Raw genomic sequence first — 16,636 nt, 5'->3', positions numbered from 1 at the left:
AGTGATGGATGGAACAGAGAATTATAAGATCTCAATTCTAGACCTTGAAAGTTCCTTATATGTTGTTCAATCCATCCTCCTCATGATGAGGATGCTGATGTCAAGAATTTGCTATATGCTCAGGGTCATATAGCTAGTAAGTAGCAGAGCCAGGGTTTGGATTTAGATTACTGGCTCCATATTCAATGATCTGCTCCTTTTTTGTATATGATGTATTAATTTTACAAAGTCCCAGAATACCACAGAACTTCTTTAATGAAATCCAGAACCATTCAAATGAATTTAGTTTAATACTTCACATAGGGGAATGGCAGGGGAAGCTTAAGGAAAAGTTCTAGTTGCCCACAGTTTCGTATACAAATGGTAAGGCATCTCAGTGAATTAGTTCTTTAGTATATATTATATCTCTTGCAACAATTGAAAAATGAGAAGGTCCCAGAATTAAATAGAAGGACAAGAGCTAGAAAGAAAGAAGCAAGCTAGATTGCATTTGGGAAATTGAGCCGCGTTTGCAGGGATCATAAACTATTCCACAAAAGAAAATCACATCTTTTTTTTTTTGATACAATAAATATTTATTGACTGATTTTTTTTCATTTTCATCAACAAATTTATTTAAAAAATTTTTTAATTATAATAAATCAAGTACCATAAACCTTTGAAGCAGAGAGAGGGATCAAAGGTGGACATCCATGTGGAAAAGGAGACAGCTCAATGCATCTAAGCACACATGCTGCAATTCTACCCATGAAATATTAAGACCAGGAGAAAGTCTTCTAGCATGTAAGGTGGAGTCTCTGCTCACTTCAACAAGCCTTTATTGAATGCCTGCTACAGCAGATATGAGGCTAGGCATTAGGGACAGAAAGACCAAAATATGAGTCCTTGCCCTCAAGAAACTTGCAATCTGCTAGAATGGAACTTTGACACAGATAAACCAATATAAACTATATACAAAATAATACAATATAATTTCATTTTTCAAAATAATGGAGGATTTAGAGAAAGAAAGACATAGGCAAGGTCCCCATGGAAGGGGAAGGCTAGATAATTCACTCTTTTAGAAGGAAAATCCATACAGATAAACTCTGTATATCCATTAATATAGAAGTTCACATAAAATCTGTCTATTCATGTCACTTCAATGCTCAAAAGCCTCCAACGGCTCCCTACTCATGCTTGGTAAAGTGCCAAGACCTTAAGTCTGGTGTTGGAAGTTGTTAACAATTTAACTTTTCCCTACCCTTGCAAGTTTTAGTTCATATTATATATTATATTATATAGGTAGTAAATGCCCCAGTCAAAATGTGCTTTAGTTCCCTATATTTTCTCACCTCCATACTTTTTTTTCTCATGCTATTCATCTCTCTCTCTCTCTCTCTCTCTCTCTCTCTCTCTCTCTCTCTCTCTTTTTGCTGAGGCAATTGGGACTAAGTGACTTGCCCAAGGTCACACAGCTAGGAAGTATTAAGTGTCTGAGGTCCTATTTGAACTCAGCTCCTCCTGACTTCAGGGCTGGTGTCTATCCACTGCCACCTAGCTACCCCAAGGTCTAGTCTCTATCCATACAACTGCAGGTCCGCAAGTTCCTCAAGGGCAAAGGGTTCAAGGGTGCAGAATGGAAAGGAGGAAAATTTAGGCAGGCTTCATAGAGAAGGGGACACAAAGTCACATGAAACACTGTGAAAAGATCACAGGGCTGGAAATTAGGAGATCTTAGTCCCAGTCCCATCTTTTGCTCCAACAAACTGTTATAACTTAAACAAATCATTTACCCTCTTGGGACCACCATTTCCTCATCTGTAAAATGAGGGGATGGAGCTGGTTAATCCCTGCAGTCTCTTCCCCCATCAATAACTTTCTGAGTTGGGCTTTGAAATCAAAGAGCTACAATCCAATGAACCAAAAGAGTGTTGTAATTACTCATCTACTGAGTCAAAGGAAAACAGCATGACATACTCAGAACTTACTTAAATGTAATTTACTGATCTTACAACAAATGGATAGACGAGTACTTATGTAAGTGAAAACACTCAGGGGTCCCAGTTCCAAATAGTCTTTGAATATATTTGCTGCACAAGTCCAACTAGGACCTGGTCTTTTCCAACAAAAGATTGGAACAGATTGTCTCTGAGGCCCCTTCCAGATCTAAATCTGTGATCCTTCTATTCTAAATCAACCTCTAACTTGGTAGTTGGCTTTCTTCCTACTTCCTCCACATCTTCTCATCCCCTCCTTAAGCTCTTTGAAGGCGAGAAACAAAATACTGTTTTTGTATTCCCAGAAGTTAGCACAGTGCCAGTCACATAGTAACCGTGCTTACTAAATTATCTATCTATCTATCCATCTACCCACCTGTCCATCCATCCATTCATTTTCTATCTACCTACCAACCTATCCATCCGTCTATCTGTTCGTCTATATTAATATCCATCTACCCACCTATCTATATCCATCCGTCCATCCATCTATCTATCTATCTATCTATCTATCTCTATATATATCCTATGATCTGTCAGTGCCCTAAGTGGCCCATTGCTCTACCCTGAATATTCCTCTACACTTGAGAGTGAACAAACTTCTCAGGTTCCTTTTACAAATGTACTCATCTAGGGAAAGTGATGGGACAGCTAGGCGTTACAGTATAGAGCGCTGGGCCTGGAGTCTCAAAGAACCAGTTTCCTGAATTCAAATCTAGCCTCAGACACTTACCAGCTGGATGACCTGGATAAGTCACTTAACCCTATTTGCCTCAGTTTCCTCATCTGTAAAATGAGCTAGAGAAGGAAATGGCTGACCACTCCAGTACCTTTGCTAAGAAAACCCTAGATAGATAGATAGATAGATAGATAGTTTAATAAACACAGTTACCATGTGATTGACACTGAGCTAACTTCTACAGATACAAAAGCAGTAATACAGTACTGCCTTCAAGGAATTTATGGAGGGGATGAGAAGAGGTGGAGGAAGTAGGAAGAAAGCAGGTTACCCAGCCAGAAGTTGATCTAGAATGGAAGGATCACTGATTTAGATCTGGAAGGGCCTCTGGGACAATCTGTCCCAAACTTTTATGGGAAAGAACCAGCTCCTAGTTGCACGTACAGCAAAAACGTTCAAACCTTTGGGTGGTTTAGCCAGTTTAGTCCTTGGCCCTGTAATTCTTCTTTTGCTGTGTCCGTCCCTTTCAGAGACAAAATCTGACCAGCTTGCCTGACTTCCCGGGGGGTTCTTGTTGAACTTCCCCACTTCCTTTCCAAAGGGGACCCCAAGCCCCAGCCTGGGAGCCCAAGCCAGAGTGTCAGTCAGGCCTCAGAACACTTTCTGCCCCTGGGGCAGCCACAGAGAGATATGGAGTGTCCCCCACCTGTCAGGCAGCCAGGCACACAGCCTGTCTGGGGATCGCTCACTCGTCAAAGCCTCCGCTGTCTGTTCTCGGGGGAGAAGCAGCTGTCCTTACCTGTCTCACTTCAGGCCTGTGATGTGTCTCTGGAGCTACGAGGCCCGATTTCTTCAAACCTCGCAGCAGGGAAAGGAAATCAGGATGAACTCATTATGACATACTTCAGTATGTCTGTCTTTCCTCCAGTCACCCACGGCCCAAATCCTGGGATCATCTTTGGCTCTCACCACCCCCTTCCTTCTCATTTCTAATTAGCCCCCAAGTCCTGCTACTTCCTCCTTCTCTCACATTCATCCCCTTTTCTTTCCTCCCACAGGCACTGCCCTATTTTAAGTCTTCACTACCATGTAGCCAAATTTTTAACGGAATAGTATAATGCAGGATTAATATTTAGGAAGATCTTAGTTCTTAGCTCTGTGACCCTGTGGGCCTCTATTTCCCTTTCTGTGAAATGGATATAATACTTATACAGCAGGATTGTTGATAGAAGCAAAGGATATATTATTATGGTTGGAACTTAACAAATACTTGAAATCAGAAGAGACCAGAGTTCAAATCCTATACCTGACACTTATTACCCTTGTGGTTCCTCTTTGAGGGTCTGATTCCCCATCTGTCAAATGGGAATAATGGTATCTTCATTACTTAGACAGTGACGTTGCAAGAACCAAATGATGCAATCTATGTAAGTGCTTTCGAAACCTTAAGGCACAAGATGAGTATCAGATATTGTTATTAAAATATAAAATCATCTAAGAATTACTTAGGCAAGCAATAAGTATCTGTTAAGTGCTAACTACATATGCTAGAGACACAAAAACAAAAACAAAATAGTATTTATCCTTAAGGGTCTTACATTCTATTGAGAGAGAAAATATATACATGGATAAGAATATACAAAGTAAGTGTATAAATACTATGTAATTCAGGGGTGAGTGTACTAGCAATTTAGAGAAGAGGAAAGAAAAAAGGCGTCGTGTCTCCCAGAAGTTGCAACATATTTTTCTCAATTAAGAGATACTGAGGGGCAGCTAATTGGTATAGTTAGATAGAGCACCAGCCCTGAAATCAGGAGGACCTGAATTCAAATCTAGCCTCAGAAACTAAGACTTCCTGGCTGTGTGACCCTGGGCAAGTCACTTAACCCCAATTGCCAGAGAGAGAGAGAGAAAGAGAGAGAGAGAGAGAGAGAGAGAGAGAGAGAGAGAGAGAGAGAGAGTGTGTCTGATGAATATGATGTGGGAGGCTGGGAAATTTTTCAACATTAAAAAGGATCCTCTAGAAACCATTTCATTATACACTGTCTCCTCCCCCTGTGGTATGTTATTTTGCAAACTCAGTACTGATCTTATTACGCAGTGTTTCCTATTCTAGATACCGATCCCTTCTGGGGATTTTTAATCTTTTAACCTTCTGGTCAAGGATAGCTTTGACTGTTGGTGCTACAGTAAAGTCAGAAGAAAAAATAGATTTTGGAGAAAAGATAATAAACTCAATTTTGGACATGGATTCTGGAAAAGATGTTCTTAGAGTAACTAAAGAAAGATGGAAGCAGTAAATGGGAAGTCTAGTTCAGAGAAAGGCCAATAGGCTGGAGCTGGAGTGTGTGAACAGGAGAAACATGAGACAAATCTAGAAAAGTAAATTGAAGACAGATTGTAGTGGGTCATTAATCCTAGGCTAGAGAAAATAGGGAGCTACTGATGTTTTTTGAGCAGGAGAGTTCCATGGTTAGATTTGTGCTATGAGAAAATGATTTTGGTATTTGCACAAGGATAGCTTGGAAAGGGGAAAATCTGGAAGCAGAGAGAGCAATTAGGGGGCTATTGTGATAAATTAAAGGAGAGAGGATGAGGGCCTGACCAAGGATGTTGGCAACAGAATTGCAGAAATGGAGATTGCTGCAAGAGATTTAAAAACTGATTAGATACAGGAAATGAGGAAAATGGAAGAGATAGGGATGGGTCCATGTTATGAGGTTGAGTAACTGAGAGGATAGTATTATATTCAAAAATCTTGGAAAATAGGGAAGAAGGAAAGCAAGGAAAAGTGAGGTTCTAGTCTCAAATGTACTACAAACTTTTTATGTATGACCTTGGGACAAAGCTGTGTGAACCTGGGCAAATAACTTAACTTGTTTACCTCAGTTTCTACATAGTAAAATGAGAATAATAGCATCTAGCTCTCAGGATTGTTGGCGGTTCAAAGGGAGGTAATAACTCATAAGATACAAACCTTGAAGTCCCATATAAATGCTAGCTATTGTTATGATCACTGCTTTGTATATTACTTATTTGTACATTGTTATTTGCAGGTTGTTTCCTCCACCAGATTGCAAGTTTCTCCAGAGATTATCTTTTACCCCTTTTTTCATATTCTCAATGCTTAGCATAGTGTGTGATACATAGAAAGTCTTTAATAAATGTTTATTAACTGACTGCATTGTCCTCCAGTAAAAAGGGAAGACAGAGTTTGGAGACAGAAGATCTTTGTTCTTCCTTCCATAAGAATAGAAGGAGCAAAAGGGGCTCCGGAAGACCTTTCTCTTAAAGAGATATAATACTTCTTCTCAAGCCAGGTCCAAGTTCGAGTCCTGGCCTGCTCAGTTCTGCCTCCCTGTAAGAAATGGAAGCCAACAAACAGCATCTGTCCTACATCACATACTCCTACTTCTTCCAATCTCAAGTTCAGGAACAAGGTCCCTTTTCCAAGAAAGGAGAATCCATTACTGAGAATTGTGGTAGTCTGGGAAAAATTTTGAGAGAGAGGAAATACAAAGGACAGCCCATCATAATTGAGAGCGATCCCACTGGAAGATAGATAGCCTCTCCACCTGAGTCTGGTCCCTGCCCCTGCAGGACAGTCACCTAATGGTAGGTATCTATCACCTGAAGGGAATACAGTAGGTAGGAGGCAAGTTGTGGGACAGAAATAGGTCTGTAAGAGGGGCAGGGAGAAGGGAAGGGAGCAGGCAGTCATGCTTTGTGCAGAGAGCCTCTGTGGGGGAAAAATGATTCCTGGATGTCAACAAAACCTTAGTCACTTTGCCCTAATTATAGATCAGAAGGAAAGAGTCAGAGTGGTTTTGTTTGTTTGTTTTTTTTTTTTTTTTGTCTTAAATCAAGGAAGATCTGCTCTTAAAAAAAATAAACAGAAAACCACTGTTTCGTTGCTGCCAACTTAATTCTCTGGGTTCATTTATTGTTGTGACTAGAGCACAGTGGGTATCATGTGTCCCACTCCATCTCAGAAAGTCATAAGGAAACTGGGTGTCAATTACTAATTACGTTATCGATCAAATGTCTAAGCATATAGTTACCTATCAGTCCCTGGGCCAAAATAAGTATGTTTTGGGAGCAAGGAGGAAAAGGTAGGAGAGGAGATAGGATCTTGGATAACCAAAATAGGTTTCACTATCCCTATCAGTCCTCTTCCTATAATCACTTTATTCATTCCTTCACTCTACAGCTATAAAGAATCTGCTACATTAAAGCAATGTTTGAGGGAGATAAAAATTTAGTTATCTTTGACTAATTACTTTCCCTCATTCCCCAAATCTGATGAACTATGAGTCCTGACCCTTCTGCCACCACATTTCATATCCATCCCCTTTTTTCCATTTGGCTACTATCCTAATTCTGATACTCATCATCTCTTACCTCTAAAACAGCCCCTTTTAAAAATGATCAATGAAAATACACTTTCTCTTCTTACTTCATTATTCTCTTCCCCACTGAGAAGAGAAAAAAAGAAAAATAACAACTTCCTGCAGAGGTCAAGTCCAAAGAGATTCCATCATTTTCCATCTTAGTTTACCCAAGGTGTCTGGCATTCTTAAAATACTCTCTTTCCTCACCTATACCTCTTAAGTAGAATCCTTGGCTTCTTTCTAGACTCATTTCAAATACTCCCTTCCTACATTAACCATTATCTTAATCTTCTTGGTTACTAATAGCCTCCCACCATTTTGTATTTGGGATATAATCCTACCATATTTTTATTTACTGACTTGGGTGCACATTGTTTCCCCTGAGTAAGATTCAACTTAATTTACAAATTAATGCTCTAATGGCAGGACCTAGTTAATTTTGATCTTGTATCCCCAACACCTAGCACATTGCCAGCTTCACAGTAGATTTATCCTGTTTCTGATCTGCACTCTAAACCTTCACTTCTCTCAGGAGATGGGCAATATGTTCCATCATGAGTTCTCTGGAACTGTGACTGGCCGTTGCATTGATCAGAGTTCTTAAGTATTTTAAGATCACTTGTTTTTATAATATTGTTGCAGTAAATAAATTGTTATGCTACTTTTGCTCACTTTACTTTGTGTAAGTTTATGGAAGTCTTCAGAGGTTTCTCTGAAATGGAATCTTGCATCATTTTTATGGCGCAATAATATTCCATTATATTCATATACCATAACTTTTCCAGCCTTTCCCCAACTGATGAACACCCACGAGGTTTCCAATTCTTCACCATTGCTAAAATAGCTGCTCAGAGTTTATACCTTTTTTAAGGTTGATTTTTTTTTTTGGGCTAAGACCTAATGTCTTCCTTAATCTACCATTCCTCTTGTTCTCTATTGAATGAAATGTATTTCTTATTCAACTATGTATTCTGACCTCTAATCAGTTCAGACAAGAGTGATTGTCTGCTCCCTCTGCTTGTTCCTTGTTCATTATATAACTTTCTATTTATGCACCCCAAACATGTGAGACAATTTTCTCCTTCATTCCTCTGCCTCCCTCCTTCCACAATATTCTTCTTCCTCTTCATTTACATTCTTCTTTTAAGATTATCTAAATATAACAAAGACATATCTACATCAACTAGATCCCCTCCATGATCTTTGATGATGATAGAATAATGGATCATGTCCCCATAATAAAATATAGTTTATTCTTGTTTAATTTTCTTGTTAATTCTTTGAATCACAAAAGTGTATGAACTTTAAAGGTTCTATACAGCTCTGGTCTTTTCATCAGGGATTCTTGAAAGTCTTCTATTTCATTAAAGGACTATTTTTCCCCTGTAGGTTCATTTTGCTAGTCTTATTTGTAAACCCATATGTTGTTCTCCAAAATATTCTATTTCAATCTCATTGCAGCTTTATTATGGTGATATGCTAAATTGTTTTGACCTAAAACAGGCCTGATTGTGGTCTGACTATGCTCCTCAGTACTTGGATTCTTCCTTTCTGTTTACTCATAATCATTTTTGTTTACTTTTAAGATATAGATTTGGGCTATGATTTTCCTAAGGATTTTCATTTAGAGTTGTTCGTTTTTTAGGAGATAAAATTAATTCTTTCTATTTTTATTTTTCCCTCTAATCCTAAGGGTTTTTTTTAATGATTTCTTGAGATATGATGTGTAGACTCTTTTTTTTTTTATCATAGCTTTTGGGTTGTCCAAAGATTTTTTAATTTTCAACGACAAAATTTCCAGAACAGTTTTTCTTTGGGATAATCTTACTTTTTTTTTTTTTTTAACTTTTTTAGTCTTTTGACTTTGTTATAATATTTTTTGCTATTTCATGGAGTCATTATCTTCTTTTTAGTGCATTATAATTTTCATGGAATTTGTTGCTTGAATAAGATTTGGACTTCTTGTTTCAAGATGTTAATTTCCTTTAAAAATTTTTTTTTTTCTGTAAGTCTTTTTTTTTTTTTCATTTTTTCCTCTAGCACTGTCATCCCAAGTGCCTACAAATTTCTCTGTTTCTCTTCACTGACCTAGGTTAGAAAAATGATTCATTGTGATTTTTTTTCTTAGGTTTCCCAATTTGGACTCCGTCTGTCACATTTTCTATGTCTGTGTGGAGGAGTTATGGGACAGAGTTAGACTGTTCTTCTTCCTGATATTCTGACATCTTAGCTCTACCCTACATACAAAAAGCCTTTTAATTAGCTGACTCCCTCCAATCTTCCATTTCTCTAATTCACCCTCTACAAGCTGCCAAAATGCCATTCCTAAAGCATGGAACTGACCACATCACTCCCTTTCGCAAGAAGCCCAAGTGATCCTCTTTTAGCTGTAGGATAAAATACAAACTTATTTGTTAACAAATAGAAATTCCTCTGTTTGGACATAAAGCCCTTCATAATTAGCTCCAGCCTCTCTTTCCAGATTTACCATATATTATTCCCCCCCTTTTTTTTTTTACTTTCTGTCCAAATGATAGCTCTCATTCTCTGACCATGACATTCCATCATCTCTCATTTCCTTTACACAGGTTATCTTCAGTGCCTAAAATACTCCCTTCCCTCATCTATGTCACTTACAAAAATTGACTTCCTTCAAGGCTCATCTCCAGGGCCCCTCTCACTTGATGAATATTCTAATCCTCCTAGTTATTAATAGCTTTCCATCCCCACCATCATTTTGTATTTGTTTTGAATATAACCATGTCCCTATTTTTAATTTACTTATCTACTTTAAAATTCAATTTTATTATATTTTATTTTGTCAGTTCTAAATTCTCTTTCTCTCCCACCACCTCATTCCTTTATTCGTTAAGAAAGCAAGAAAAACAATAGCTATTATAAATATGTATAATCAAGTAAAACAAGTTCCTTCATAAGCCATATCAAAAAAAAATTCTTCATTCTGTACTCTGTGACTCTCAGATCTCTTCTGCAAGATATTTCATCGTGAGTCCTCCAGAACTGGTGGTTCTATTATGTTGATCACAGTTCCCAAGTCTTTCAAAGTTTCCTGTCATTGCAATGTTAATGTTATTGTATAAAATGTTCTCATGATTCTGCTCATTTTACTTTGCATCACTTTATACAACTATTCCCTAGTTTTATTTTTTCAATCCTAGTTTTTTCAAAAACCATCATCTTCATCATTTCTTAATAGCACAATAGTATTCCATCCCATTCAGTTCAGCCATTCTCCATTGATGAGTACTCCCTTTTAATTTCTAATTCACTGTCACCACAAAAAAAATACTCTATTTTTGTATATAAGGGTCTCTTTTCTTCTTTGTATGAATTCCTTGGGGGTATATATCTAGTAGTGATATGCCTAGATCAAAGGATATTCATTATTTGGAAGCTTTTTGGTTATAGTTCCAAATAGTTTCCCAGAATGTTTGAACCAATTCACAGTTTCACCTGTTTTCCCATAGCTGTTCCAGAATTTGTCATTTTCCTTTTTAGTCAACTTGGCCAGTCTAATGGATGTGAGGTAGTATCTCAGGGGAGTTCTGATTTGCATTTCTCTAATTATCAGTGATTTGGAATATTTTTATATGTCTATTGAAAGCTTGGATTTCCCAGCAGTGTTACTACTGGGCTTATATCCCAAAGAGATTATAAAGAAGGGAAAGGGACCTGTATGGGCACGAATGTTTGTGGCAGCTCTCCTTGTAGTGGCTAGAAACTGGAAACTGAATGTATGCCCATCAGTTGAGAATAGTTGAATGTGGTATATGAATATTATGGAATATTATTGTTCTGTAAGAAATGACCAGCAGGATGACTTCAGAAAGGCCTGGAGAGACTTACACTAACTGATGCTGAGTGAAATGAGCAGGACCAGGAGATCATTATATACTTCAACAACAATACTATATGATGACCAGTTCTGATGGACCTGGCCATCCTCAGCAATGAGATCAACCAAATCATTTCCAATGGAGCAGTAATGAACTGAACCAGCTACACCCAGAGAAAGAACTCTGGGAGATGCCTAAAAACCATTACATTGAATTCCCAATCCCTATATTTATGCCCACCTGCATTTTTTATTTCCTTCACAAGCTAATTGTACAATATTTCAGAGTCTGATTCTTTTTGTACAGCAAAATAACGTTTTGGTCATGTATACTTATTGTGTATCTAATTTATATTTTAATATATTTAACATCTACTGGTCATCCTGCCATCTGGGGGAGGGGGTGGGGGGGTAAGAGGTGAAAAATTGGAACAAGAGGTTTGGCAATTGTTAATGTTGTAAAGTTACCCATGCATATATCCTGTAAATAAAAGGCTATTAAATTAAAAAAAAAGAATAAAGAGGTTAGAAAGTCAAGAGTCTCAATCCCAGACCCATTTATCCTCCTTCATCCATGTCAAATAATAAAATAAATTTTAAAAAGCTTGGATTTCTTCCTCTGAAAACTGTCTATTCATATCCATTGACTATTTATGACAATCTAGTCTTGCTGCTCATCGCACATGGCATTCCATCTCCCATTTCCATACTTTTGCATTGGCCATCTTCTATCCCTAAATTAACATTAACACCATTTATACTCCCAAGTTTCTTTTAAGACTCAATTCAATTACCTATCAGACCTGTGGAGGAGGAAGGAATTTGTGACCAAAGAACTACTAGAGATCATTATTGATCACAAAATAGAAAATTTTGATATCAAATTAAAAAGCTTTTGTACAAACAAAACTTAATGCAGACAAGATTAGAAGGGAAACAATAAACTAGAAAAACAGTTTTACAATCAAAGGTTCTGATAAAGGCTTCATTTCCAAAATAGGGAGAGAATTGACTCTAATTTATAAGAAATCAAGCCATTCCCAAGCCATTCTCCAATTGATAAATGGGTCAAAGGATATGAACAGACAATTCTCAGAGCAAGAAATTGAAACTATTTCTGGCCATATGAAAAGATGCTCCAAGTCATTATTAATCAGAGAAATGCAAATAAAGATAACTCTGAGATACCACTACACACCTGTCAGATTGGCCAGAATGACAGGGAAAGATAATGTGGAATGTTGGAGGGGATGCGGGAAAACTGGGACACTGGTACATTGTTGGTGGAATTGTGAACACATCCAGCCATTCTGGAGAGCGATTTGGAACTATGCTCAAAAAGTTATCAAACTGTGCATACCCTTTGATCCAGCAGTGTTTCTACTGGGCTTATATCTCTTTGGGATATAAGAAGGGAAAGGGACCCACATGTGCAAAAATGTTTGTGGCAGCCCTGTTTGTAGTGGCTAGAAGCTGGAAAATGAATGGATGCCCATCTATTGGAGAATGGTTGGGTAAATTGTGGTATATGAATATTATGGAATATTATTGTTCTGTAAGAAATGACCAGCAGGATGATTTCAAAGAGGCCTGGAGAGACTTACATGGACTAATGCTAAGTGAAATGAGCAGAACCAGGAGATCATTATCCACTTTAACAACAATACTATATGATGATCAATTCTGATGGGCATGGCTGTCTTCAACAATGGGATGAACCAAATCAGTTCCATTTGTTCAATAATGAAGAGAACCAGCTATACCCTGGGAAATGAGTGTGAACCATAACATAGCATTTCCACTCCCTTCCTGTTTTTGTCAACTTGCATTTTTTATTTCATTCTCAAGTTAATTTTATCTTATTTCTAATTCTGATTGTTCTTGTGCAGCAAAATAACTGTATCGACATGTATACATATATTGTATTTAACATATACTTTAACGTATTTAACATGTATTGGTCTACCTGCCATCTGGGGGATGGGGTGGGAGGAAGGAGGGGAAAAGTTGGAACAGAAGGTTTTGCAAGGTTCAATGCTGAAAAATTACCCATGCATACATCTTGTAAATAAAAAGCTATAATAAAAAAGAATTATTAATAAAAAAGACTCAATTCAAGTTCCACTTTCTACATGAAACCTTTCCTGATCCCTCTAGCCAAGTGCCCTGTCTCCAAAAATGATCCATAGGATGCATATGTCTATGTAGACACCTCTCTCAAATAGAATGTAAAGTCTTAGAGGACAGGGAATATTTCATTTTTTGTCAGCACAGTGTCTGACAAATATAGGATTAACAAATGTTTGTTGATTGATTTATTCAGACCTAAAGAAAAGTGTGAGAAAAAGCACAAAGAACCAATAGTTCTGTGCATGTTTTGGAGTGTGTGTGGGGGGAATGGAGGCCACTATTGGGAAGGAGAAGAGAGAGAAGAATTCAATTTGGCAGGACAATAGAAAGTATGGAAGAGATTAACATGATGCAAGATGAATGTGCTAGATTATGGAAGTCTATAAAAACCAGGTGAAGGAGTTTGGGTGTTACTAAGCTGGATCACCAGATTGACATATAAGAAAAATTATTCTGAAAGTTGCATGAAGAATTAGAAAGGAAAAAGCAGATAAGAGAAAATGCAATAGTCCAAATGGGTAGTAATCCCTCTTTCTTTCTGCTTTTATGAGAATCTAGAATCCCAGAAGCTCTGCTGAAACTGTGAGTCAAGTCCTCAAAAAAAATTCCTTTATTCTCCCCAGGAACTTGGGCAACACATGTTCCTTGGACCACACCAACAGTGTGTTCTTTAGTTAAACAGGAATGCCTGTCCTTCTGTTGTCTCATTTAATTATGAGCTGAGTGGCTGGTATAATGGAGACCTTCTGAACAACACAGAATATTATGCAAATGTCACCAAATCTAGGAGACTCACTGGAATAAATGTCCATTCTGAGAATTGCACTGGGTCCAAGGGATAATTCCAATATCCTCTCTACTTTTTCAACTTTCTTGTTTCCTCTTAAATTGTTCACACATCACCAAGATGTCTGTTAGGATTTACTATCTGATATTAAGCTAACCAGAATCAACCCTGGGTAAAAGGCAGTTCAGTGCTCATTAGGATGTTCTCCCCACTGCAGGGCAAAATGGTGATTGAATAATTTCTGCTTTGGGAAATATTTCAGCTTGAAGGGTTCGAGTACATTTCATGGAGATTTTCTCACTTCACTTATAACTTCCACCCAGAAACCTTCAGAAAAAAGTCATATCATTCCTTCTTCCTGCCCTGGGACTAATTCTCCACTTACGAGAATGCAATTCAAAATATTAGAAAGGAATTGTATTAAAGTGTGGGGGGGAAAACCTTGAAAGGGTAACCATGGATCCCAAAGATGTCTGCACATTTTAGAGGCTCCTCCCACAATCCCTCTTTCCTAAGGCCTCCTGACTCCTGCTGTCATTTGTACTTTCTGCTGGTCAGAGGAGGGAAGTGACATCAGGTTCCTTTTATTGCCTTTGGGCTACAGTCATTCTTCACAGCTGTTCCCAGCTCTGCAGTCTGCCATTTTTCAATCAAGCTAAGGATGAGTTTTTTAGTACCATCCACTTGTTCAAGGCAAGGCAAAAACTCTAGTCCTCCTTTTCTTTCCACATGCTTCCTTTCTTTAAACCCTCTCTAATCCTTTTCTCCCTTCTTTCCTCCCTTTCCAAATTCTGTTCTTTTCCATTTCCTTCCTTCTTTTTACTCTTTCTCTCCCTTTTTCTTCTACTCTTACCTCCTCTCCTTTCATTTTCTCCTTCTTTTTCTCCCCTTTCTCCCTCCTTCTTTCTCTCTCTTTTTCTTTCCTTCTCTCTCCTATTTGTATCTCCCTCTTCTCTCTCTCTCTCTTCATCCAGTGTCTATTATATATTATGAATCACTCCTGCATGTCTCCATTCATACATCATGTATTTACAAGGAGTGGAGGGGAAGGGAGAAAATCCTAATTCTGATATAACAGGGCACCCTCAAGGAATTAAATGTCTAATGAAATACATAAACAATGAACTATAATATAAATCCAGCAAGATGCTATTCCTCAACTTCTGAATCAAAGATCTTGTGCTAGTAGCAACCATAAGGAACCATCATTCTTTTCCCCCAAACCCTCCCATTTTTGAAGATGCAGAAGTAGACGGAGTAATTTGCATCATTTGATCAGCTCTAAGAAGCTGTCTAAGAAGACAGAAGATGTAATAGAAAGATAAAGGGCCTTCTCAAGGTCCCAAAGACTTCCTGAGTGGGGCAGGTACAATTAAGAGGTCCAGGATCCCATCAATATAGAAGGGAGGACATAAATGAGTATGAAATCTTCAAGAGCCAACACCCAGTGGAAAAAAGAGAGCTGCAGGAATGGACCAAAACAGATAAGTATTGGAGCTCCAATTTTTTTGTGAGGAGGGTGAGGGCTTCAGGACTTCAGTAAAACAGATAATGCCCTCTGGGGTACAAAGTGCTAAAGTACAGTCAGTTGAGTTTCCATGATCAAAAGAATTAGAAACAATGCAATAAAACTGAAAGCAACATCCCTGAAGGAAAGGAGGCAAGTGTCAATGGATCACCTGTGGGAACTGAGATGGCAGCAAATAAATTCCCTTGCTCCTAGATCAAGGTAGGCTGATCCACTGGAAGAGACTCTCTTGCCTCTCCAGGAGCCTCAATGTTAAGTGTTTTTTTCCTTCACTTTGTAAATATCTTAAAGCCTTGTGAAGCCAGATGCCTGTAAGGGGAAAAGGTGACTATTCTGATAAAATAACAGATAAAGAAATCACCTATTTTACCTGGATGGAGGCAGTGAACCACCCAAAGAAGCTCTTTTTTAATCAAGAGGGAGGATCTGAGATAAAAGCTACAATAATGATAGGATAAAATTTTAGATTTATACATTGCTTTATACTTTGACACTCTTAACTTATTTTATTCTTATAATCATCCGTAGTATTATTGTAGTTTGTTAGATAAATCAGTCACTAAACATTTATCAAGCACCTACTTGTGCTTGTGCTGGGTATTCAAAAGAGGTAAAAAGAGTCCCTACCTTCAAGGAGCTTGCAAACTAATGGGGCAGACAACAACAAGAAAATAAATAAGTTAAAGAAAATGAAGTTCAAGTGAGGAAAATGACTTATTCATATTCACACACATATGTTTATATTCCATGTTCATGGAAAGACCAGGACTCAAAAATATGTCTTTTCTCACTCTTGACTCTAGTATTCTTTCCATTATACCATGCTGTGTGATAAAGGATACAAAAAGGATACAAGCCAAGTGTCTTCAAAAAGGAAGAAATTCTCTCCCTCGCTCATTTCTGTTCTCATCCTTTTTGTTTTTCAATCTTTTCAATGATGTCCTACACTTTGTAACCCCATTTGGAGTTTTATTTGTGGAGATTCTAGATTGGCTTGTTGTTTCCTTCTCCAGCTCATTTTACAGAGGAAGAAACTGAGGCAAACAGGGTGAATTCAGGTCTTTATGATTCCAGGCAAGGAAGTCTATCCACTGTGCCAGCTAGCTGCCCATTCTTATTTTAAGTGCAAAGAGAACAGAAGCAAATGTTAACATGAGGACATTCAATTATCCATAAAATTATCTAATTTTCAAAAAATTTGTTCTATGTTGATAATGCCAACAATTTCCACAATTTCCTCTTCTTTCAAGTTTTCTTCTCTTCCTCTTTCCAGACAAAATTACCCT

This window comes from Sarcophilus harrisii, chromosome 6 (assembly GCF_902635505.1).
Source record: "Sarcophilus harrisii chromosome 6, mSarHar1.11, whole genome shotgun sequence".
NCBI lineage: Eukaryota > Metazoa > Chordata > Mammalia > Dasyuromorphia > Dasyuridae > Sarcophilus > Sarcophilus harrisii.
The sequence above is the reverse complement of the archived record's forward strand: the minus strand, read 5'-3'. Positions refer to the sequence as shown.